The following is a 25,239-nucleotide window of genomic DNA, read 5'->3' as shown; positions in this document are numbered from 1 at the left end:
CAAATACTGTGTATTAATGCATATATATGGAATCGAGAAAGATGGTACTGATGATCCTATTTGCAGGGCAGCAAAGGAGATGCAGACATAAAAAACAAACTTAGGGTCACAGTATGGGAAGGAGAGGGTGGGATGACTTGAGAGAATAGCATTGAAAAATATGTATTTTCATATGTAAAATAGATAGCCAGTGGGAATTTGCTGTTTGACGTAGGGAACCCAAAGCAGGTGCTCTATGATGACCTAGAGGTGTGGGATGAGGAGAGAGGTGGGGGGGAGGTTTAAGAAGGAGGGTACATATCTATTCCTATGGGTGCTTCATGTTAATGTATGGCAGAAACCATTAAAATATTGTAAAGTAATTAGCCTCAAATTAAAAATAAAATTAAATTAAGAAAATATTATTAGAAACAAATCCCTGTAGAAATGTTCATATTTATGTTGCCAAGATTATGTTGCATTATTCTGTATATATTTTCATGTTTGACAGTTTCAGTGTATTTCCGAAATTCCACTTATAAAAAAGATAAGAAGCAACTATGAGGAAAATTATAGGAAAAAAGTAGCTTTCAAACTGACAATTATAGATGCATAGAAGAGTGGCCCTGCTTATTATTACAGATACTTTTCGATATCTATTCCTTATTGCCTTACACTACAAAGTTATAATCTTATTAAGAACGGTCAGACTACTTTCATATTGTCCTTAGGATTAAAAAATGATTATTAAGGTAGAAAATCAACTACAATTTACATTAATCATATCTATTTTCTCAAACAGTGACTTGTATTTTGAAAAAATAAAATATTTGATTCAGGACTTAATTAGGTTAAAATTTCAAATTCTACTTACATTATTACAAATATCAGTTCAGTTCAGTTCAGTTCAGTCACTCAGACGTGTCCGACTCTTTGCGACCCCATGAATTGCAGCACGCCAGACCTCCCTGTTCATCACCAACTCCCAGAGTTCACCCAGACTCACGTCCATCGAGTCAGTGATGCCATCCAGCCATCTCATCCTCCGTTGCCCTCTTCTCCTCCTGCCCCCAATCCCTCCCAGCATCAGAGTCTTTTCCAATGAGTCAACTCTTCGCATGAGGTGGCCAAAGTACTGGAGTTTCAGCTTTAGCATCATTCCTTCCAAAGAAATCCCAGGGCTGATCTCTTTCAGAATGGACTGGTTGGATCTCCTTGCAGTCCAAGGGACTCTCAAGAGTCTTCTCCAACACCACAGTTCAAAAGCATCAATTCTTCGGCACTCAGCTTTCGTCACAGTCCGACTCTCACACCCATACATGATCACAGGAAAAACCATAGCCTTGACTAGAAGGACCTTTGTTGGCAAAGTAATGTCTCTGCTTTTCAACATGCTATCTTGGTTGGTCATAACTTTTCTTCCAAGAAGTAAGCGTCTCTTAATTTCATGGCTGCAGTCACCATCTGCAGTGATTTTGGAGCCCAGAAAAATAAAGTCTGACACTGTTTCCACTGTTTCCCCATCTATCTCCCATGAAGTGATGGGACCAGATGCTATGATCTTTGTTTTCTGAATGTTGAGTTTTAAGCCAACTTTTTCACTCTCCTCTTTCACCTTCATCAAGAGGCTTTTGGGTTCCTCTTCACTTTCTGCCATAAGGGTGGTGTCATCTGCATATCTGAGGTATTGATATTTCTCCCGGCAATCTTGATTCCAGCTTGTGCTTCTTCCAGCCCAGCGTTTCTCATGATGTACTCCGCATATAAGTTAAATAAGCAGGGTGACAATATACAGCCTTGACGTACTCCTTTTCCTGTTTGGAACCAGTCTGTTGTTCCATGTCAGGTTCTAACTGTTGCTTCCTGACCTGCATACAAATTTCTTAAGAGGCAGATCAGGTGGTCTGGTATTCCCATCTCTTTCAGAATTTTCCACAGTTTATTGTGATCCACACAGTCAAAGGCTTTGGCATAGTCAATAAAGCAGAAATATATGTTTTTCTGGAACTTTCTTGCTTTTTTGATGATCCAGCAGATGTTGGCAATTTGGTCTCTGATTTCTCTGCCTTTTCTAAAACCAGCTTGAACATCTGAAAATTCACAGTTCACATATTGCTGAAGCCTGGCTTGGAGAATTTTGAGCATTTCTTTACTAGCGTGTGAGATGAGTGCAATTGTGTGCACTCTTTGAGCATTCTTTGGCATTGCCTTTCTTTGGGATTGGAATGAAAACTGACCTTTTCTAGTCCTGTGGCCACTGCTGAGTTTTCCAAATTTGCTGGCATATTGAGTGCAGCACTTTCATAGCATCATCTTTCAGGATTTGGATTAGCTCAACTGGGATTCCATCCCCTCCACTAGCTTTGTTTGTAGTGATGCTTTCTAAGGCCCACTTGACTTCACATTCCAGGATATCTGGCTCTAGGTGAATGATCACACCATCATGATTATCTGGGTCATGAAGATCTCTTTTGTACAGTTCTTCTGTGTATTCCTGCCACCTCTTCTTAATATCTTCTGCTTCTGTTAGGTCCATACCATTTCTGTCCTTTATTGAGCCCATCTACAGCATATTAAAAAGTAGAGACATTACTTTGTCAACAAAGGTCCATCTAGTCAAGGCTATGGTTTGTCCAGTGGTCATGTATGGATGTGATAATTGGACTTAAAGAAAGCTGAGGGCAGAAGAATTGATGCTTTTGAACTATGTCTTGGAGAAGACTCTTGAGAGTCCCCTGGACTGCAAGGAGATCCAACCAGTCCATCCTAAAGGAAATCAGTCCTGGGTGCTTATTGGAAGGACTGATTTTGAAGCTGAAACTCCAATACTTTGGCCACCTGATGTGAAGAACTGACTCATTTGAAAAGACCCTGATGCTGGGAAAGATTGAGGGCAGGAGAAGAAGGGGACAGCAGAGGATGAGATGGTTGGATGGCATCACTGACTCAATGGACATGGGTTTGGGTGGACCCCAGAAGTTGGTGGTGGACAGGGAGGCCTGGCGTGCTACAGTTCAAGAGGTCACAAAGAGTCGGACATGACTGAGAGAATGAACTGAACTGAACTGAACTGAATTTCTGTTAACACTGTAAAAAGAAAACCACCTCTCATATATATGCTTATATTAGGGTCCCTTATTAATACAGGTTCCCAAAATATATTCACTATCTTTCTGGGGCTGACACTTATTATCTGTCTTTAGGTTGTTTGACTTGGTTGGGTGTAAAATTTAGAGTAGGAAATGTTAGGCTCAATTCAAGAAATTTGGGTAACAACAAAGTTAATAAAATTGTGTGATTTTTATGACATATTTTAACATATGAATCATGTGATATATTACATATTTGATCCTTCATGTCCGATTATTTGCTACCCCATGAACTATAGCCTGTCAGGCTCCTCTGCCCACGGAATTCTCCAGGCAAGAATACTGGAGTGAGTTGCCATTTCTGCAATTCCATATTAATAAGCCTCTTCTAATAATGAACAAATGCTGATCGAATATATATTTTAATTCATGCAAGAATTGGATTCCGTATCATGCACCTAAGTTGTGATAATAGATTAAATTTTTCTCAGGTATGTGAAGTGAGGAAAAATAATACCAATAATGCTTCTGAGATGAAGAATGATGATCTGAGGCTTATTATGCCTCAGGAGTGTGCACAGATCTTCTTGTCACAGGAGGTCCCCAAAGTAACAGTGAAGAGAATTCAGATCTGTTCAGTTCAGTTCAGTTGCTCAGTTATGTCTGACTCTTTGTGACCCCATGGACTGCAGCACACCAGGCTTCCCTATCACCAACTCCCAGAACTTGTTCAAACTTATGTCCATCAAGGAGGTGATGCCATCCAACCATCTCATCCCCTGTCTTCCCCTTCTCCTCCTGCCTTCAATCTTTCCAAGCATCAGGGTCTTTTCCAATGAGTCATTTCTTCGCATCAGGTGGCCAAAGTATTGGAGCTTCAGCATCAGTCCTTCCAATAAGTAGTCAGGACTGGTTTTCTTTAGGATTGACAGATTTGGTCTCCTTGCAGTCCAAGGGACTCTCAAGAGTCTTCTTCAACAACACAGTTCAGAAACCTCAGTTCTGCAGTGCTCAGCCTTTTTATGGTCCAACTCTCACAACCAAACATGACTGCTGGAAAAACCATAGCTTTAACTAGATAAACCTTTGTCGGCAAGGTAATGTCTCTGCTTTTTAATTTGCCGTCTAGGTTGATCATTGCTTTTCTTCCAAGGAGCAAGCATCTTTTAATTTTGTAGCTTCCATCACCATTGCAGTGATTTTGGAGCTAAGAAAATAAAGTCTGTCACTGTTTCTATTGTTTCCCCATCTATTTGACATGAAGTGATGGGACTGGATGCCATTATCTTGGTTTCTTGAATGTTGACTTTTAAGCCAGATTTTTCACTCTCTTCTTTCACTTTCTTTAAGAGGCTCTTTAGTTCTTCTTTGCTTTCTGCCATAAGGGTGGTATCTGCATATCTGACTTTTTTGATATTTCTCCTGGCCATCTTGATTCCAGCTTGTGCTTCATCAAGCCTGGCATGTTAATCACTAATTTTTGAAAATTGACGAGAGGTTACTAAGTGCCCGTTTTGTGCTGAGGGTCATTTATAGGTTATTTAAAAGTATACAGACTGAGAAAAATATTCAACAAATTATTACTTCTCAGTAGAAAAAAGTTTATATTAAGTATTTGATCAGATTGAAACTAAGAGATCTGCTCTGAATATAAGAGTCGTTTTCCTTTATCTGTGTTTTCAAGTTACAGCTACTAATGACTGGAGCTAACATTTCTCTCTAACAGCAGAAGTGACTGACTGAAAAATTGTCCAAGTTGTTCTAGCTATTCACATGAAGATTTCTGGCTTAAGCAAACTAACGATATCATCAATGTCTTTGTCTACCATCTTCCTTTCCTTCCTTCTCCTCTCCCTGTGACTCAGACACATCTTTAGGACTATCTGCTCATTTATATGTTTTTTGTATGCCGGTCTTAGTTACTACCGTGTTGCCAGTAGCTTTGCCTGACACATTGTTGGCATTCAATACTGAGCGAATAATGTGCAGCACTTCTTCTTCAGATAAAGTATCTGGATTAAGAGGTGAGAGTTTTGAAAATGAAATAATATGTAAATATAGTGTTTAATAAACATACCTCTATACAGAAGACTGGATTCTCACTAGGATTTCATCGAAGTGTATCTGCTGAGCTTAAAATTTCTTATTGACTACACTGGCATTTATCATAGCACAAAATGGAAGAATCATTTGTTCTCTAGGATTATGGGAGAGAAGAGGGGACAGTGCAGACCTGAAATAAACAGGAGTGTTGGGTAATTGAAGATGAGTTGAGTTGCAGTTTAGATATTGGAGGGGGCAGTGAGCAGGATCTAGCAATGTGGTTATTAGTGAGCAATGATTAATTCATTTACTTTGCATATGAATTCAACATTAAGTATTGCAGAATTTACATATTTTCATTGCTTGAAAGTCCCATAGAAACTTCCTCAGAACTATCTTTCATTAATTCATTCAGAATTGTATGAGAATTACAGAGGGAACCGATGATGTTAGTAGATTAGATTTTGTATTTCTTTTATTTCCCCCTATCAGTATACATAGAGAGAAATCTAGGAAGATGTTACTAACAGAGAATGTTGATAAAAACTCAATTAAATTGCAGCAATCTCTGACTGTTCTAAAATCTAATAGCTTGCTGAAAATGCTAGAGCAAGAGACGTTGTGGGCAAATAACTTACAAATAATATTCACACCTTAACACTTAAGGTGCAGAGTTGTTCTCAGGGTAATTTATGCTCTCTTACTATAGCCATACTTGTATCAGTTTTTATCATCTAGATCAGGAAGAAAAATGTTTCCTAGGCTGTCAGTGTTAATATTTTTTTAAAACAATTTGTTTGTTTTCCAGTTCTTTAAATGATCTTAAAGGATGAATCAATATAAAAATGGACATGAGCATGTCAAAGGCATATATATCTTGGAAAATATCCCTGCTTCCATATTTCTACCTGTTTCCATTAACTGCAGAATTATCCTGTCATATCATTTTTGTCTGGAGTGGGACTTGGCCTTGCTCCAAAATATGTGACATGATAATCTCTTGCTATGGAAATTAGGGAAGCTCTTCTACATGAAGGTATTAAGCAGGTGTAAAATCCTTCAGTCCTGCAGGATATGGATTTGAAGGAAAACCATACATTTTGGAAAGATCTGAATAATTGCAAAGGAATAAATCAACCGCTCGTCATCCTTTAAGACCCAGGAGCTGGTGGTGGCTCCAAGAGGAGACAGTTGGAGCTACAAGATGAGACTGCCTGGGTTAGGGAACTGCTTAATGAGGTGCAAGTGAACAAAGGGCCTGCCTCCCTTCCACACCTTTAACTCATTTCGGTCTGTTCTGCCACGGGAGAAGAAACCTGCTCAGCTGCGAAATAACTCAGGCTCCATGTTCTCTCTGTCTGTGGTGTTTTGTTTGGAAAAGCTTAGCAAATATACTTTATGCTTTGAATGAATGGCAGGTTTCCTTCAACACTCTTGTCCATGACTACTTTTGGAGGTGAATGGAAGAGGCAGAAAAGGACAGAATGAATTTATTTACAGAATAAATTTATTTACAAATTTGGGGGACAAGATTTTCTCCCCACATTCTGCTCTTTGGAATGAGCTATACTAGTGATTATTGAGTCAAGAAAAAACAGTATACATAAAAATTTCCAGAAATATAAGTCATTTACAGTAGACTTTGGTGCTTTGTCTTATTTCATCTGAAAATAAAATGTATATAAATGCATCTAGAGGGGTATACAAAGTGCCAACTAATATTTGCTGAAACTAGGGCTCTAGGAGGACTGTAAAATTTGTATAAAATTCAAAATGATGGTTTTAGAATTATAGATAACTGAGACCATTTTAAAGCCACCAAAATACTATGTTGAGTATTTCTTCATAAGTCCTCAGTGTAGCAGGGTGGTGAAGATGATTCATAAAACTTTTTTTTTCCCCCATCACCTAAATTCTAATGATGAAAGCTTTAAATGACCAAAGTAATTCCAACATTTACCTATTAAGTATCTGTGAGTGTTTATATGTGCATTTATATAAATAAATACTTTAAAAATATATTTAAATAAATAATAATATGTTTATATATTTTTATATCTATATAGATATACATATATGTATCCTTCTTTCTCTTTCTCTCTCTCTCTCTCTCTACACACACACACACATATGGAAGCTAGTCTCTCAGCTATATCCAACTCTTTGTGACCCCATAGAATATAGACAACCAGGCTTCTCTGTCCATGAGGATTCTCCCGCCAAGAATACTGGAGTGGGTTGCCATTTCCTTCTCCAGGGGATCTTCCTGACCGAGGAATCGAACCTAGGTCTCCTGCATTGTAGGCTGATTCTTTACCAGCTGAGCTACCAGGGAAGCCTTGTATCTGAAACCTGTGTTTAGTAATAAGTCTTAGGCTCAAGAAATCTAATATATTATCTTAGTAATCTATCTTCAGATTTTTTATTAAAGTCAAAAGACAAAACAAAGCTCAATCAAATTTTATTTTACACACTAATAATATCCATGGTCTTTAGAAATTTATATAAAAGTATAGCTCATAGCAAACATTGTCCTACAACATGTGATCCCTAAGTACCTCTGGTGGATGTAGGTTAAAGTTATATTGAGATATATTTTTACTTTTTCTGGTATATTTTTGGAAACAGTTTCCTCAACTGCTCTGTTTTTAATTACATCAACTAAATAATCTGAGTGTTTGTATCTTAGTGAGAGTTATATCATTATTTTCATGTGGTAAAACAATGTGTACTTTATATACATATAAATTTATTTATATATAAAAAGTTCTATAAAGTTTTCAAACACATTGAAAACAAACTTTTATTGTTTCCAGTTTCAGTTTAGTCACTTAATCTTGTGCAACTCTTTGCAACCCCATGAACCTCAGCACACCAGGCCACCCTGTCCATCACCAACTCCTGGAGTCCACACAAACCCATGTCCATCGAGTTGATGATGCCATCCAATCATCTCATCCTCTGTCGTTCCCTTCTCCTTCTGCCCTCAATCTTTCCCAGCATCAGGGTCTTTTCAAATGAGTCAGTTCTTCGCATCAGGTGGCCAAAGTGTTGGAGTTTCAGATTCAACATCAGTCCCTCCAATGAACACCCAGTACTGATCTCCTTTAGGATGGACTGGTTGAATCTCCTTGCACTCCAAGGGACTCACAAGAGTCTTCTCCAACACCACAGTTCAAAAGCATCAATTCTTCGGCGCTCAGCTTTCTTTATAGTCCAACTCTCACATCCATACATGACTACTGGACAAACCATAGCCTTGACTAGACGGACCTTTGTTGGCAAAGTAATGTCTCTGCTTTTCAGTATGCTGTCTAGGTTGGTCATAACTTTCCTTCCAAGGAGTAAGTGTCTTTTAATTTCATGGCTGCAGTCACCATCTGCAGTGATTTTGGAGCACAGAAAAAATAAAGTCAGCCATTGTTTCCATTGTTTCCCCATCTATTTGCCATGAAGTGATGGGACCAGATGCCATGATCTTAATTTTCTGAATGTTGAGCTTTAAGCCAACTTTTTCACTCTCCTCTTTCACCTTCATCAAGAGGCTCTTTAATTCTTCTTCACTTTCTGTCATAAGGGTGGTGTCATATGCATAGCTGAGGTTATTGATATTTCTTCTGGCAATCTTGATTCCAGCTTGTGCTTTATCCAGCCCAGCATTTCTCCTGATGTACTCCACATATAAGCAGGGTGACAATATACAGCCTTTACATACTCCTTTTCCTATTTGGATCCAGTCTGTTGTTCCATGTCCAGTTCTAACTGTTGCTTCCTGACTTGCATACAGGTTTCTCAAGAGGCAGGTCAGGTGGTCTGGTATTCCCATCTCTTTCAGAATTTTCCACAGTTTATTGTGATCAACACAGTCAAAGGCTTTGGCATAGTCAATAAAGCAGAAATAGATGTTTTTCTGGAACTGTCTTGCTTTTTCCATGATCCAGCAGATGTTGGCAATTTGATCTCTGGTTTCTCTGCCTTTTCTAAACCAGCTTGAACATCTGGAAGTTCATGGTTCACATATTGCTGAAGCCTGACTTGGAGAGATTTAAGCATTACTTTACTAGCGTGTGAGATGAGTGAGGTAGTTGGAGCACTTTTTCACATTGCCTTTCTTTGGGATTGGAATGAAAACTGACCTTTTCCAGTCCTGTGGCCACTGCTGAGGTTTCCAAATTTGCTGACATATTGAGTGCAGCACGTTCACAGCATCATCTTTCAGGATTTGAAATAGCTCAACTGGAATTCCCTCACCTCCACTAGCTTTGTTTGTAGTGAGGCTTCCTAAGGCCCACTTGACTTCACATTCCAGGATGTCTGGCTCTAGGTGAGTGATCACACCATTGTGATTATCTTGGTCATGAAGATATTTGTCGTACAGTTCTTCTGTATATTCCTGCCACCTCTTCTTAACATCTTCTGCTTCTGTTAGGTCCCTACCCTTTCTGTCTTTTATTGAGCCCATCTTTGCATGAAATGTTCCCTTGGTATCTCTAATTTTCTTGAAGAGATGTCTAGTTCTTTATTGTTTAGACACTTTAAATTCTTTATTTCATTAAATTCCTATTTATGCATACATAGAAAAATTTGCTATCTGACTGAATATATTAAATACATCAAGAGTTTATCCAGTGTGGTAGACAGTGATTTCTAAAACCACCCCCAATCTCATCACCTGGTATGAGGTCCTGCATTATCCTTTCCCCTTGAATATGGAAGGAACCTGTAACTTACTTACAGCCAACAGAATAAGGCAGAGCTTCTGGGATACTGAGATGTGATTATGTCACAAGAGAGATGGAAGGTTTTGTTTCCCTAGTACACATGGAGAGCTGCTTCTGCTGGCCTTGAAGAAGCAAACAGCCATGTTATAAAGTGACTAAAAGGAGGGCCATGAGGCAGAGGAAACAGTGAGCAGCCTCTAGCACCTGAAGGCAGCCACCAGCCAGTGGTCAGTAAGAGGTAAAGCCAGGGCCTGGGCCCTCAGTCATATATTCACAACCAAAGGCAGTCATGCAGATCACCCAAATCAGCTTGTAAATGGAACCTTTCTTCATCAAGTCTCCTGAAGGAAACTCAACCCTGTTGTTACAACCTTGATTAAAGCTTTGTGGAGTCCTGACCTGAATCTATGACCCACAAAAACTATGAGATAATAAATATGTGTTATTTTAAGCTGCTAAATTCATGGTAATTTGTTGTACAATAATGAAGAATGGGGCTTCCCTGGTGGCTCAGACAGTAAAGAATCTGCCTGCAATGCAGGAGACCAGGATTTTATCCCTGGATTGGGAAAATCCCTTGGAGAAGGAAATGGCAACCCACTCCAGTATTCTTGCCTGGATAATTCCATTAACAGAGGAGCCTTGTGGGCTACAGTCCAGGACACAACTGAGCAACTAAACACTTTCACTTTCAATGCAGGTAATATATCCAGCAGATATGAACTGGAATTGAGAAGAGGTAGCATAAGTTATATATATATATATCTAATTGAACTGTCTTGTAATAGTTTTATTACATAAATGTTTTACTTTAGGGAGAAAAAAGTATCTCTAAGGCAATGATGAAATAGCTAAAGATTAAACATGGCATTTAGTACATATTTTATAGCAATTATTTTTACATTTCTTCTTAGTTTTGTTTTCCTAGGTCAAAAGATTTTAGACTATGTGAAAGAGATAAGTGATTTCACTTTTTAATGTTTAGTCTCATCCAAGTTTAAAAATAGTTCCTATATTTCAAAATCCATCAGATACATTTCTCATTAGAAATACACTACTCTTTAAGAATTAAACTTTAAAAAATAGTGTGAATGGTTCAGCATCTTCACATATTTTACTTAGTCACATTGTATATGTACATATGCAACTATATGTTTATGAAATTGGTTCTTTCACATTGCCCTTGAACTACTGGATTATATGCCTAAACCGTTCTTCTAAAGTAATAGCCTGTCTGTTTGATACTTCAGCACAGCTGAGTATTAAATGAAGATTATACTATCACTTTATCCCTCAAGCTGTTGCTATAAAACAGGCAAGTGCTGGGATATACATATATATATATATATGTATGTATATGTATATAGCAAAAAAAAAAAAAGCTATGTTAACTATTAGCTGCCTTGAATCCTGACAATAAAGAATTGTCAGAATCAAAAATAAAGACATGAAATCACAACAAAGATTTACTGATGTAAATATAGATATCTCTCCGGCCCTAGGTCCCTGATTGAGATTTTATTGTGTGGTTATTCCCAACAGCTTTGAATTTCAACTCTAACTGACCACTGACAATAACAAGCCTAGAATTACTTGATTCCTGGCAACTTGGTGAGACCCTGTCTGTAATGAGCAAAGCTATTTTGATATATCGAGAAAGCTTTTGTTCACTAAAGCTTTAATCTGGATTAAAAAAAAAAAAAAGTAAAGAAATGCCTTCTCTACTTCTTTACTTTGCAGTGCCTATTGACTCAAGGACTCAGTCCTCATTTTGAAAGGATAGACAAAATCCTCTTGTGTCTCACTTTCTCAATGAGATAGATTTGAGAGTAAAGTATGGGTTAGTACTGGTTTGCTTAACTTAAATCAGATACTCTGAAATTCTTCCTACCAGCAGACTGAAGTCTAAAGCCCATAAAAAAACATTCTATTTAGTTATCATAGAAATTTTCCAGAGATAGTGAATGGAATAGGCAATATTTTAAGTCCCTTGATAACAGGAAAAGTGGCTTTGTATTATCAGCCTACTGTTGGTAGGTATAATATAAACCTATCATGAAAACAAGTCAAGATTTCAAAAATTAACTACCGAAAATGAAATTTGTAATTTTGGCTAGCTGTTTGCTTTTTATTGTTCATTAAACACCAGTGCACAGATGAACTGGCTTGAATACAAAAGTTTATAGTACTCTACACAGCTGTATGTAGGATGTAGCTGTTTTTTGGCATACAGCTCAAACATTATGTGTTTCTATTCAATTTCTCTGTAAAATTCATATTTACAAAAAGGTGTCACAAAATATTAATACAATTGGCTTTATGAATTTTAGAATAACACAAAATATACATTTCTGAACAAGGGCAAACAAAAACACATGCTAAACATATTCAAATTGTTTTCTATGAAAGGGGGTGGGGAGATTTGAGAATAAGAGCTGCTAAAAAAATAATTTAAGAAATAAAAATGCATTAAAAGAGACCTGGGGGTGGGGGGAATCCACCGCTGTCTCTTCTGTGGTAGTCACCAAAGCTATATTGACCATGATGTTACCAGTACATATGTTTATGTATACATTTTAATGCAGTTTTTAAGGAAGGATGAGCAAAAGTTTTCTTCAAATTTAAATATTTGACCTTTTATTTTGCCATTAAAAAAATAATTTTGTGATTAGTACTGTAATGCCTGAATATCTATCCTTAAAGTTATTTAATATAATATGCATATCCACTTTGCTATCATTTTTTACATTTAATGATTCATTTTTTATGAACTTTTATATTTAATGATTCATTTCTTAACTGTATATATAACATTTTTCCCATTATAAAGTAAGTGAAATTCTAAGCTTTAATGATTGAATGTTAAAATGTTTTCAGTGTTTAAAACCTTTCTAAAGCTTCTAATGTAGCCAATTTATTCTTCAAAGTAAACTAGTTCCACATCTGTGTCATTGACTGCTGTGCTTTAAATAATACAAAACTTTTGTTCACTTTGTGTTATGCAGTTTGTATACTGTTCAGTTCATTTCAGTCTCTCAGTCATGTCCGACTCTTTGTGACCTCATAGACTGCAGCATACCAGGCCTCCCTGTTCATCATCAACTCCCAGAGTTTACTCAAACTCATGTCCATTGAGTTGGTGATGCCATCCAACCATCTTATCCTCTGTCATCCCCGTCTCCTCCTGCCTTCAATCTTTCCTAGTATCAGGGTCTTTTCCAATGAGTCCACTCTTCACATCAATCAGCCTTTCCAATGAATATTCAGGATTGATTTCCTTTAGGATTGACTGGTTTGATCTCCTTGCTGTCCAAGGGACTCTCAAGAGTCTTCTCTAACACCACAGTTCAAAAGCATCTAGTTTTCAGCACTCAGTCTTCCTTATGGTCCAACACTCACATCCAGCATGACTACTGGAAAAACCATAGCATTGACTATACTGACCTCCCTGATAGCTCAATTGACAATCCTGAATCTGTCTGCGATGCAGGAGACCTGGTTTTATGCCTGGGTCAGGAAGATCTGCTGGAGAAGGGATAGGGTACCACTCCAGTATTCTGGCATGGAGAATTCCATGGACTGTATAGTCCTGCTACTGCTACGGCTAAGTCGCTTCAGTCATGTCCGACTCTGTGCGACCCCACAGACAGCAGCCCACCAGGCTCCCTGGTCCCTGGGATTCTCTAGGCGAGAACACTGGAGTGTGTTGCCATTGCCTTCTCCAATGCATGAAAGTGAAAAGTGAAAGTGAAGTTGCTTAATAGCGTCCGACTCCTAGCGACCCCATGGACTGCAGCCCACCAGGCTCCTCCGTCCATGGGATTTGCCAGGCAAGAGTACTGGAGTGGGGTGCCATTGCCTTCTCTACTGTATAGTCCACGGGGTCACAAAGAGCAGGACATGGTTGAGTGACTTTCAATTTCACCTTTGTCAATAAAGTAATATCTCTGCTTTTTAAACCACTGTCTAGGTTTGTCACAGCTTTTCTTCCAAGGAGCAAGTGTCTTTTAACTGCATGGCTGCCATCATCATCTGCAGTGGTTTTGGAACCCAAGAAAATAAAGTTTGTCACTGGTTCCATTATCTCCCCATCTATTTGTCATGAAGTGATGTGACCAAATGCCATGATCTTAGTTTTTTGCCTGTTGAATTTTAAGCCAGCTTTTTCACTCTCCTCTTTCACCTTCATCAAGAAGCTGTTTAGTTCCACTTTGCTTTCTGCCATAAGGGTGGTGTTATCTGTGTAATCTGAGGTTATTGATATTTCTCCTAGCAATCTTGATTCCTGCTTGTGCTCATTGAGCCTGATATTTTGTATGATGTACTCTGCATACATGTTTAATAAGCAGGGTGATAATATTCAGCCTTCACATACTCCTTTCCTAATTTTAAACCAGTCCATTATTCAATGTCCAGTTCTAACTGTTGCTTCTTGACCTGAATATAGGTATCTCAGGAGGCAAGTAAGGTGGTCTGGTATCCCCATCTCTTTAATAATTTTCCACAGTTTGTTGTGATCCACACAGTCAAAGGCTTTGGCATGATCAATTAAGCAGAAATAGATGTTTTTCTGGAATTCTCTTGCTTCTTCTATGATCCGAAAGATGTTGGCAATTTGATCTCTGGTTTTTCTGCTTTTTCTAAATCCAGCTTGAACATTATCAGAAAATTGAACCTTAGACATTGAGCAGCTTGGGGAAGATCAACTGACTGGTAAATGTCAGAATGGAGTTTAAATTTCTATAGCCAGTTCCAGTGCACAAGTTCATGACCACAGCCTTGTGTTGCATTACTGTGAACCTTGTGACCTGGGGCTGTGAACCAGGGTTCTTGCTGTATATGCTACCGTGACAGTGAATGGACATAAGCTTAGCTTGACTTGTCCACTTGCAGGCCCACTTCAGATCTTCTGATTTATAGTCCCCAGGATTATTTATTTTAATAATAACCTGATGACCCTTAGGCAAATAAAAACAAGGAACATGTGACATAACTGATTATAGGACCTCCTTGCCTGAAATTCTATAGTGACATGACAAAAATCAAACTTTTTTTTGAACTTTTTATTTTATATTGGAGTATATCCAATTAACAGTGTTGTGATAGTTTCAAGGGGACAGCAAAGGGGCTGAGCTATACAAATACATGAAAGCATTCTCCCCCAAACACCTCATCCCAAAAATCAAACTTTAAAACGCTGCATTACAAGTACTGGCTCTTTCTTACTTGCACCTGTAACCTAATGACAGCAAACTTTATGTGAAAATGATAATACTAATGCCTAAAAAATACAAATATATGCAATATTCCTTTACTGTTTTAAATATTTGTAAAATATGTCACATTTAAATATCTTACTGTGTTGGTAGTTACTATATTAATATCCAGATTAAGAATTAGACTCTCACAGGGGTTAAAGAATTAGCTCAAGATCATATAACCATTAACTCTCAGGCACTTACATGCAAGCTCTAGCACTCTTCACATGGGTACTTACATGTCTCCTGAATTATAGACATAGCTGTAGAGGCATGAGAAAGCATAATGTGTTTAGAAGAGTAGCAGGCTCTTTAGTGACATAATTCTCTGAAATTTTTTGCTCAGTGTAAATAAAAAACCTGACTGAGACTTAAATAAGTCAGATTATTTGCCTAGCTAGAGCATGCAGAGTCAGAAATCAAACCCAGAGTCCCCAGCCTCTCAGATTCAGGTTCTTGACACAGCATGGTGCCACTCAGTCTGCTTTGCTGGAATCCACTCTTTTGAGTTGGTTTCATGTTTCCATGGTTGTGTTCTAACCCTGAAGTTCATCCTAAATCACAGTTAAACTGTAAGAGTATGTTTATCTGAATTATAAGTACTTTCTTTATTCTTTTTGGATTCTCCTAACAGTATCTTGTACCTAGTCTATAATGATTCTTGTTTCCATGTGTATCTTTCACTCAGTCTTAATTTTCACAGACTCTTTAGTCTAATTTGAGAGCTCTGTCTGGTCCATCCTGGATTATTGTTTCTGGCCCTTTTAAATAGGCTTCCCTCAATCTCTATCCACTATGAACTTTGCTATTCTTTTATTTTATTTTTTTTCTTTTTGACCATTCTTTAAATATTTGTAATGAAGGGTGAAGTTTCATATTCTGTATTATGGAAGGAGTATTTTATAGTGTTTAAAATCATTTGTTTCAAGTGTATATTAGACAAACAAGGTATTAGAGCTGTATGCATGTACTTTATCAATAGAGCATTTCATTAAACATTTACTTCATATGTGAGACTCGGCTAGAAGTAGTAAGGCATGTGTGTATGTGTGCTCAGTCGTTCACTGATGTCGACACTTTGCAACCCCTGGACTGTAGCCTGCCAGGCTTCTCTGTCCATGGGGTTTCCCAGGGAAAAATACTGGAACGGCTTCCCTTCCCCAGGGGATCTTCCTGACAAAGGAATTGAATCTGTGTCTCTTGCATTAAACCTGTTCAGGGATTGAAACTGTGTCTTCTGCGTCTCCTGCATTGGCAGGCATATTCTTTACCACTGAGCTACGTGGGAAGCTTAAAATCAATTAAGCCCTGCCCTTGTTTACATAATACCTTATATTACTAGGGATACTAAGACAACACAAAAATCATCAAATGTCATCCATGAGTTTATTTGACAATAATGAATGATCAACTTCCTTAGACCAATTATTTCAATTCCTAGAAAGTTACGCTGATAATAAAAATAGAATAAAAGACATTTCTACAAACATATTAAAATTAGAAACAACATAAATGTCAAAATGTAGCTATTTTGATAAATAAATTGTATATATGGATATATGATAAAACATAATAACAATCATTTAAATATAGTTTTATTGACTAAAAGAATATCCCAGTTATTTTGTCAAAGGAAAAAGGGAAATTGAAATACAGTGTACAGAGCAGAATTTAATTTGGCCTTAAAATGTGTGTGGGTGAAAGAGACTTAAAGAAGTCTAGTCTATAATATTATATGTCTTATTTTTTAACATAAATTATCTCAAGATCTTTTAGTGACTTTTTCTCTGTTGTTTATTATATTTTTTAATTGGTCCCCTAAAATTCACCTATACTTATCCTTTAGGATATTGCATTTCATTAAACATACATTTTCCCAAAATATCAATATATATTTTCCCAAAATATCAATATATATTACATTTTATTAAACATATATTTTCCCAAAATATCAATTTTTTTGTCTTTAAAAAAAAAACTCTATATTGAGATTGTCGTCCCAGCTATTGTCGTCTACAAGAGTACAATTGCTAATGATCTGATTTCTCATAGGATATGAGGAAGCGATGAAATTTTCTGCATTCTAGCTATCTTTCTGATATGTCATCAAAATTACATATAATTGGATGTCACAAGAAATGAAGCTGACTTTGTTTTAAAAAAAATTACATTTAATAACTCCTATTGTTATTGGAACAGTTTTCATAATGTCAGCTGCTATATCTAACCAGCCATATCAGTGTATGGATTATTCCATATATGTGCTATTTCCCAAAATGAAAAAAAAATCTCCTTAAGCTAAATATACACAACTTTGCATAAATGTTTAGAGATAAAAGAATCTTTATTAAATTATCAATGTTTGAATTTTTAAAACATCAGCTCTTACAACTATAAAATGAATCTGTCTCCTGTAAGTTCTCACTACTGCCCTCCAGCCTTTGTTTTGAAGGAGGCAAATACTTTCATTTGAGTTGTGTATAAGGGCAACCAGGTTCTGTCTGAAGAGTCTGAGTTCACCTATTAGTTATCTTTGACTCACCTGTGCACATTTTACTGCTTGGCATTTGTGACACGTTAGACTGACCCTGGATTATTTACACATTCTTCAAAATGTTTCTCTCTCTGGAAAACTGAACTTGAAAGAAAAGTGAATTTGGTATTAAATGAAGTGTTACTCTCTAAGAATGAATGTGCATAAATATGGCAACACTCTACAGGCCCTGTGCATTTTTTTTCCTAAATAGGATGAGTATATGATCATGGTAAATAATCTCCCCATCTATGAAGAAAACACGTGCTGTGGGGATTTTGTCTGTGTACTTTTCATCTTGTCACTTTCAACCAACTTCAAGATATTTGCTCTATCACAACCACACTTCCAAAATTGCTTTCATTTTTAGCTTCTTCCTTCTGAGAGCCTCAGATGAACATGTGGGTAAAATTGATATGAACTTGCATAAATCCTAGACAAGAAATGGTATACCTGATTTAATAGCTATATTTTTCATAGTTAAAAATAACTATGCTTTTCCACCAGTTTTCATGTCCATTTTCAAAATATTGTTGTCGGCATCTCATAGATCACAATACTGAAGAAATATACACTATTTTATAGTATGTTTCTGTATAACCTGTTAATGAGTAATATGTGCCTATAAGAACCAAGAAAATATTATTTTTAGCTTCTATAGAATGTGTGAAGTTTCCTTACGCCCTAAAGATATGAAGATGTGGAGGACTTGATATAAAAGGGTAGATTTAAAGGTGAGAGAGAGGGAGAGAGAATGATGAAAGGAGATTAAGAGACTATTTTGACTTGTCAGTAATACTGTCACGGAATGTAAGCAGCTAAACTTCTTAATGCTGATAAAGTAAAACAGCAAAAACAACCACACAAAAGAAAACAGAGAGAACCGGCAGACAGGCTGAGAGGACGCAGTACAATAAAGCAGCCAACACTGATGATCAGTGGGGCATCAATTTGTCTATCAGGTTGTAGCCCCTGCCACTAATTGGTGCAAAGAGCTCTCTGGTCGCTGTGTGGTTTACAGCCTTCAGCTCTCCCCTGCAAGGGCTGAAGCAGGACAGCTAATTGCTGTTGCTTCGGTGCCAGTGAATCAACGTGCTGAGCTAATAGCAACAGATAGAGGGCAGACAGATCCCTGCTAGCAGCTTAGAGTTAGTTGCTTGTGATAACTAAGGCGGTTGGCATATATCTCAGAACCCGGAGAAGGATGGTATGCCTTCTGGATTAATACATTGAGGTTTTTTTTTTTTTTTTTTTTAAATCTCTAGTTACGTTTTTCTTGGTGATGTGAAACTGGATAACAATGCCTCCCAGAAACGAGAAGTGTGACGTGAGAACAAACCGTCTTGGACCTAGATTATGAACATTGGTTGTTTTGAAAGGAATGTGCAGGAGACAGCCTTTGCAAGAAAACTTGCTGCATAACCTTACATGGGCTAAAGATGAAACTTTAAACCGGCAAGTAAGTTTTTCCCCCCTCTCTTTTCTTGGTCTTTCAAATTTAAGGCAGGAGTCAAGTGTGGAGAAAGTTGAGAATTTGTTTTAGCATAATAGATCTCTGTCAAGAGATCACTTTCTGTCAAGCCTGTTCAAAGACTTGAGCACTAATGATGTACGTGTAATTATCTGCTGGAAGAATGAGCACAACCCTTGTCCCCTCAACCTTCTGGATTATTGTGTGGTATTGTAATTTTGTTGAGAAGTCAATGCAATTTTGGAAAGACACGTGCTTTTGAATTATGACTCTGTGGTTTGTCATTTAAAAAAAAATGTAACTGTAATCCTCAACTGTTTTTCTTTTTTTGTTTGTTTGTTTCTGTCTCCCTGACAAAATATCGAAAAATGGTGTCAGCATTGACATGGTATATTCGATTTTTGTGTGTTCATGTACACGTGCATGAGGTTTTGTTTTGTGTGTGATAGTTGAAGGAGGTTAGAGTTAGTAGGCAAGTTGCAGTGGCTAACAGTTTCACAATTAACAGAATTATATTTTGTGATTTGTAGTCATCTAGAGTATCCTGATATTTATATATAGATCTTTCAGTGTATTAGAGTATCAGCTCCTTTACAAAAATATTGGGAGCATTAACCATTTAGAATTTGAATCCAGGTGGACTTTTTCCTTGTAAAACAAAATTAATACTAGATGGTACTAACTGCTTTCCTGCTTTGTGGTGTGGTCTTTACATTAAACACATACTAATGTGTCTCTAGCATGCACAGATGTTCATCAGTGTGATGGAGTTGTAACACAGATGCAGAGATGCATTGTTAACTTGAGTATAATGTAACGGCCTCATGTAAGGTTAACTCCAAGTCCATACTCATTCGCTTTCACAAGTAGAGCTAATTGTCAAATCTGGTAACCAAATACTTAAAGCATAGGGTTATTGTCTTGCTTAAAGTCAGGGAAGCAAATACTTTGTGAAAGAGGCACATTGTAAACATAGAATGCTTCCTGTAGTTTGCACACCTTGTGTGAAACTTTGTCTGCATGCTCATGGGAACTTATTTTTCACTGCAAATGGCTCCTCTGTTAGTTCCTTTAGTTTTCTTAGTTGTGGCTAAGTGTAAGTCGGTGCATTGATCTGTATGTGCAAGTCTTCAAATTTCAGCAACTCGATCCCCTTGACTGTGGACTCATTCTCCTATGAAATAGAGGTTCAATTTAATATGTGCCCAGTTGCACTGAGCGCAGACACCCTCATCTCTCAGATGGTGCAGTTATGTGCATTTGAAACAGGGAATGTGATTTCCAGCAGTTTGCCACAAAAATGACCCTTAAACATTAACCATTCAGGGACTTGAACAGATAAGCTTGTGTGCTATCTTACTATTAGCTGCCTGTGTGGAATATTATGGGGTAAAGTTTTGAGTATCCTTTAGAAAGAGGTTTAAGAACTCTTGCTTTCTAAGAGATTTTTAAAATTATAGTATATCCATTTATGAGATTATTTGAGCTCACTGAGTGACTGAGCTATAAAAGTAGTTTAAAAATTAACAGTAATAATTATAATTCTAAGAAGAAAGAATTTAAGTTAAACATTCATTACAGACTTGTTTCTTAGTCTTTCCACATTTAAATTTTACATAATCTGGATTGTCTTTTCGCCATCCAACTTTAAAGGCAAACATAAACAAGCCCTTTGTAAAAATTCCCCAGAATTTTGATTCAAAGCTCAAGTTTGAAGTTAAACTCAAAAGGTAATTATTATTTTTCTTTGATCAAAAAATGTGTGTCAGGCAAATGTGTATTGAGTAATTAATCTTTCCTCTAATCACTTGATCATGTGGGCTTTTGATACTGAATAAATAATGAGAATTTGTATAATCATCGTACAAAGTAAAATTTAAAAACAATAAGGAGAAGGTGATGGCACCCCACTCCAGTACGTTTGCCTGGAAACTCCCATAGACGGAGGAGCCTGGTGGGCTGCAGTCCATGGGGTCATGAAGTGTCAGACACGACTGAGCGACTTCACTTTCACTTTTCACTTTCATGCATTGGAGAAGGAAATGGCAACCCACTCCAGTGTTCTTGCCTGGAGAATCCCAGGGATGGGGGAGCCTGGTGGGCTGTCATCTATGGGGTTGCACAGAGTTGGACACGACTGAAGTGACTTAGCAATCCCCTAAATGTGAATTTTCTAAAGAATAGGTAAGTATATTCCTCCTATTGTAAATGTACAGATATAATATCAGACAATAGGAACTTTCATCCCTACTTCCATGTGTAAAATAATACAAAACTTCTCTCAGCTATTATCTCAATTTTTTTCTAACAAGTATACATTTACATTTCATTGTAGCCTTAATGTTGAGGGGAAGATACAGCTTTAAGTTTTACTCAGGATCCCAACCTATGAATAAATTCAAGATGGCAGAAAAAATAATTTCAACAGAAGACAGGATAATTTCTGGATGGAGTGGATGTGTGTATCAACTAAAAGTTTAATTTTACTTAAATTCTAAGAGTTGGTTATAGTCATTTTTTTCCCACTTTTTGAAGAGTTATTCTTACTCTTGTCATCACTTGTGTCTATGAACCATTTTGTTTTTCTCTGTCTCTGTAGATTCCACATGTGTCCATGGAGGAGGCTATAGAATTATGTAATATTGAAAAAATAGTGTTACTCAACCTGGGTGAATTATTTTTATTACTATTTTTATTTTAACTAAAAGTTTGCTTGGATATAGATATATTTTCTTTTGTACTGGGATTTATTTGTTATTAGCTTGTAATACCCCAGTATTCTTGCCTGGAGAATCCCAGGGATGGGGGAGCCTGGTGGGCTGCCATCTATGGAGTCGCACAGAGTCGGACATGACTGAAGCGACTTAGCAGCAGCAGCAGCTTATAATACGGCAGACCATTGATTCCAAACTAATGATGACATATGGGGCTTCCTATATTAGTTTCATGCTCAAATATCACTGGTTGCATGAGGAAATATTGGAAGGAACTGTGGGAATTCATTAGGGCTCAAGTCAGTCTTGAGTGCGAAAAAGAGCTGCTGTGAGTAATTTATGGCAAAATTATGCTCTCTTGGTAGAATCTCTGTATAAATTCCAAAAGTTCAAAGCACTCAGAAGCTGAATTAATATACGGCCTTTTTTCAAATTGAATATTAGAGCCACTTAGATTGAAATGGTGACAGGACAAGAAAATATACATGGAAATTCCAAATGTAACCATTACCTCCCTGAACATGTGAGTGGATAAGGGGAGGCAGAATGAGGAGGTAGTTTTGAATGTGAGTATGAATAGTATGGCCTTGAAGCAGAATCACCACCTGTGATGTATAAGCCATAGTGTCAGATTCTAAGGATCACTAAATGAATATTATTTTGTCTCAGCCTGCAAATAAACGAGACACTAATGAGCAAGATACACACACACACACACACACACACACACTTTCTCTTTATTAATTGATATAAGGAGTAAAGAAATCTCAGATTCTGGTATAAAGACAGCAATAATTTTCCTTCTAAGCCTTGGCACAGTCCCTAAACATCTCTGAAAAAGCCTACCAGAGTTTTTGTAAAGATCAGCCAAGTTAATGAATAAGAAACCTATATGTTTCTAACTAGTAATCAATTAACAGTTAATAATTATGATTGTCTACCAATTCCTCAAGATGATTGTGTCTCTGGGTGTGTATATCTATCAACAAGTAATAACAGCAGAGACGTAATTTCCACTCTAAAGAATAAAAGTTTCTAGCTGAGCAATGTAATAGATTTCCTTTTAGCTCATGAGTAGTTTAAAAGTTGCACTCAACCTTCAATATCAGATCATGGCTATTGAAACTATAAAGGTAAAAGGCAAAAGTAGTCATTATTTCAAGAAACTAAAGCATTTCTTTTCTTCTGACTGGTAAACAGAAAAATTCCAAGCTTGTTTATTGTGCTTCTTGATGGATAAGAAATTGACAGGAGGTGTAACTTTCTTTATGGCTTTGCGAGTGTAAGCAGTCTCAGGCTATGGCAGATGTGTAGTTCCTATTACTTTGAAAAGTCATTCATTCTAATGCTTATTGAAAAGGCGGGTTTCAGACAGAATTAAGCACTGTTTCCTGAATCAGGGAGGACAGCAGTGTATGCGATGAAGTGCATCATTCAGTTGGGAGCCCAGCTAATGAATGCTCTCTCTGTTGTTTTCATGGAGGTGTCAGAATGAGCCTTTTCTGATTCTGCATCACTGAATCCTTATGGAAATGCAAATTGTTTATCCAAGGACAGTGACTTTCCTTTTTGCTTTACCATTTAATGGACTGATTTTGTCAACTTTGCAGCACATCACTAGAATCCAGAGAAGGTCCATTAAACTGGATGAGAGGTTATTTCTTTAGAACTTTAAGTCACTGACTGCGAGACAGAGACTAGAGATGTCCTAAAGAGACACTCACAGAGATACATGCTCAAAGAGAGTTATATAGGTAGCTACATGAAGAAGAGAAACAGAGAGACTCACAAGAAGAGAGATAAGTAAGTTAGAGACACAGAATGAAAGATGGAATAAACAGAATGGGAGCTGAGAGAGAAACTGAAATACACAGTGAGAAAGGAACAGAGTGAAGAGAAAGGTAGAAACAGTGAAGGAGCAAAATAGAGTCGGAGAGAAATGGACAGAAAGAGACAGACTGATTGAAAAATAAATGGTTAAAAGAGAAAAAAAGATAAGGAAAGGGGAATAGAAACAACAATTCTAAAAGCAGAAGCAAAAAAGGAAATTGAGGCAGGCAGACAGAGAAAAAGAAACAGACCAGACAGAGAAAGAGAAAAACCAGAGGAAGAACAAAGAGCCTTTTTAATGCAAAGATGGAAAATTGAGACAAACATTAAGGTGAGGAGAGCAGATGGAACTGAGCTTAAATCTGTCCTAGTCTCTTTACTAATGGTGAGCTTGTTTTCTCACTTCTCAGCCTGGGCTTCTATATCTAAAATGGTGGCCAAAGATATAATTCACAGACGTAAAGCATCCTGGCATAGGAGATAAAACCAAGGAATGTCTTAGTAAACAGAGATTGATATTTATCATCATCATCACCATTTAGGTAGAATTCAGACAGTAAAGACTTGAGAGTCAAAACTCAGGTCAAATCTTGCTTCACCCCTTATTCTACACGTAAATAATTTAACACTGATAAACTATAGTTGCTTTACCTGTGAAACTCTGATATTATTTTCTACCTCATAGTCTTGCTCTGCAAATTAAATGAGAGCATATTTCATCTGGGGCTTTGCTTTGCACAATGTATTTTAGCAGTTCCACTAACTAGCTCAGTGTCCAGAATTCCATAAGTAGTCAATAAATATTTAATCAATGAATGCATATTTGCTCTAAATATTAGTTTCTACAGAATAAGGAAAAGCTGAAATGATGTTTTGGAGTTTCAGTGTGAAACTGCAATAAAAAGTTTCCTCTATGCTTTGCAGAGAACGGTGGTATTAGTTCGCACAGTTGCTATAGTAGTGGTCTCCCTGAGTCCATTCTACTTTCTTAAGAACAACTGAAATAGTAGTTGTGACCATGAACATTTGTCTCATCCTCGTAATGACTTTTGGTCCTACTTATTTATTTACTACAAAGCCTGTTTGTAGAAAAGTGGTAAGAATTTAGAAAACAATGAGTGAATGTTTGGATTAAGAAGAGTAAAGATGTATGAGGGACAAGAGAAGGGGGTCGTGGGACGCTTTGAAGAAGGATTCATGTATTAAAGGCCATTGCTGATGCCAAGAAGCTAAGAACTAAGAAATGAATGTTGGTTTCAAAAATTAGAGGTCATTACTGACTATGACAAGCAGTCCAGGTGCTATGATACTGGTTAAAAGATAATTGGCCTGGAAGTATTTTGGCCATTGTTTTATTATTCTTTCCTGATTGTTTTAATAGTTCACACTTTTAAGAGTTCCTTCTTGTTCTCTGTTACTTAAGTTGCTTTTTTATGAACATATTATCTTATCTCCATGAGGATATTAATTGAGTGCCTGCTGTGTACCAGGAACGACTCCTGGTGCTTATGTCATCCATTTAACCTCTTCAAGGTAGGTGATATAGTACAAATGTTCCCTCCCAGTTTACTTTTATTTTTTAATATCTCTGCATGAGTCCT

At 37.1% G+C, this 25,239-nt stretch overlaps 1 protein-coding gene across 1 annotated transcript in view; it reads left to right on the top strand.

Moving 5' to 3' along the window:
• Window positions 1-18,839: 18,839 nt before the first annotated feature.
• PCDH15 (protocadherin related 15) overlaps window positions 18,840-25,239 on the top strand; it is a 1,047,422-nt gene continuing 1,041,022 nt past the window's right edge. Inside the window, exon 1 of the mRNA XM_070363570.1 lies at window positions 18,840-19,082. The gene's annotated coding sequence lies outside the window, so the exon portion shown is untranslated. The remainder of the gene's footprint in view (window positions 19,083-25,239) is intronic.

This window comes from Bos mutus, chromosome 26, assembly GCF_027580195.1.
Source record: "Bos mutus isolate GX-2022 chromosome 26, NWIPB_WYAK_1.1, whole genome shotgun sequence".
NCBI classification, from domain to species: Eukaryota; Metazoa; Chordata; class Mammalia; order Artiodactyla; family Bovidae; genus Bos; species Bos mutus.
Note: the sequence above shows the minus strand (reverse complement) of the source record. Positions and strands in the feature narration are given on the sequence as shown.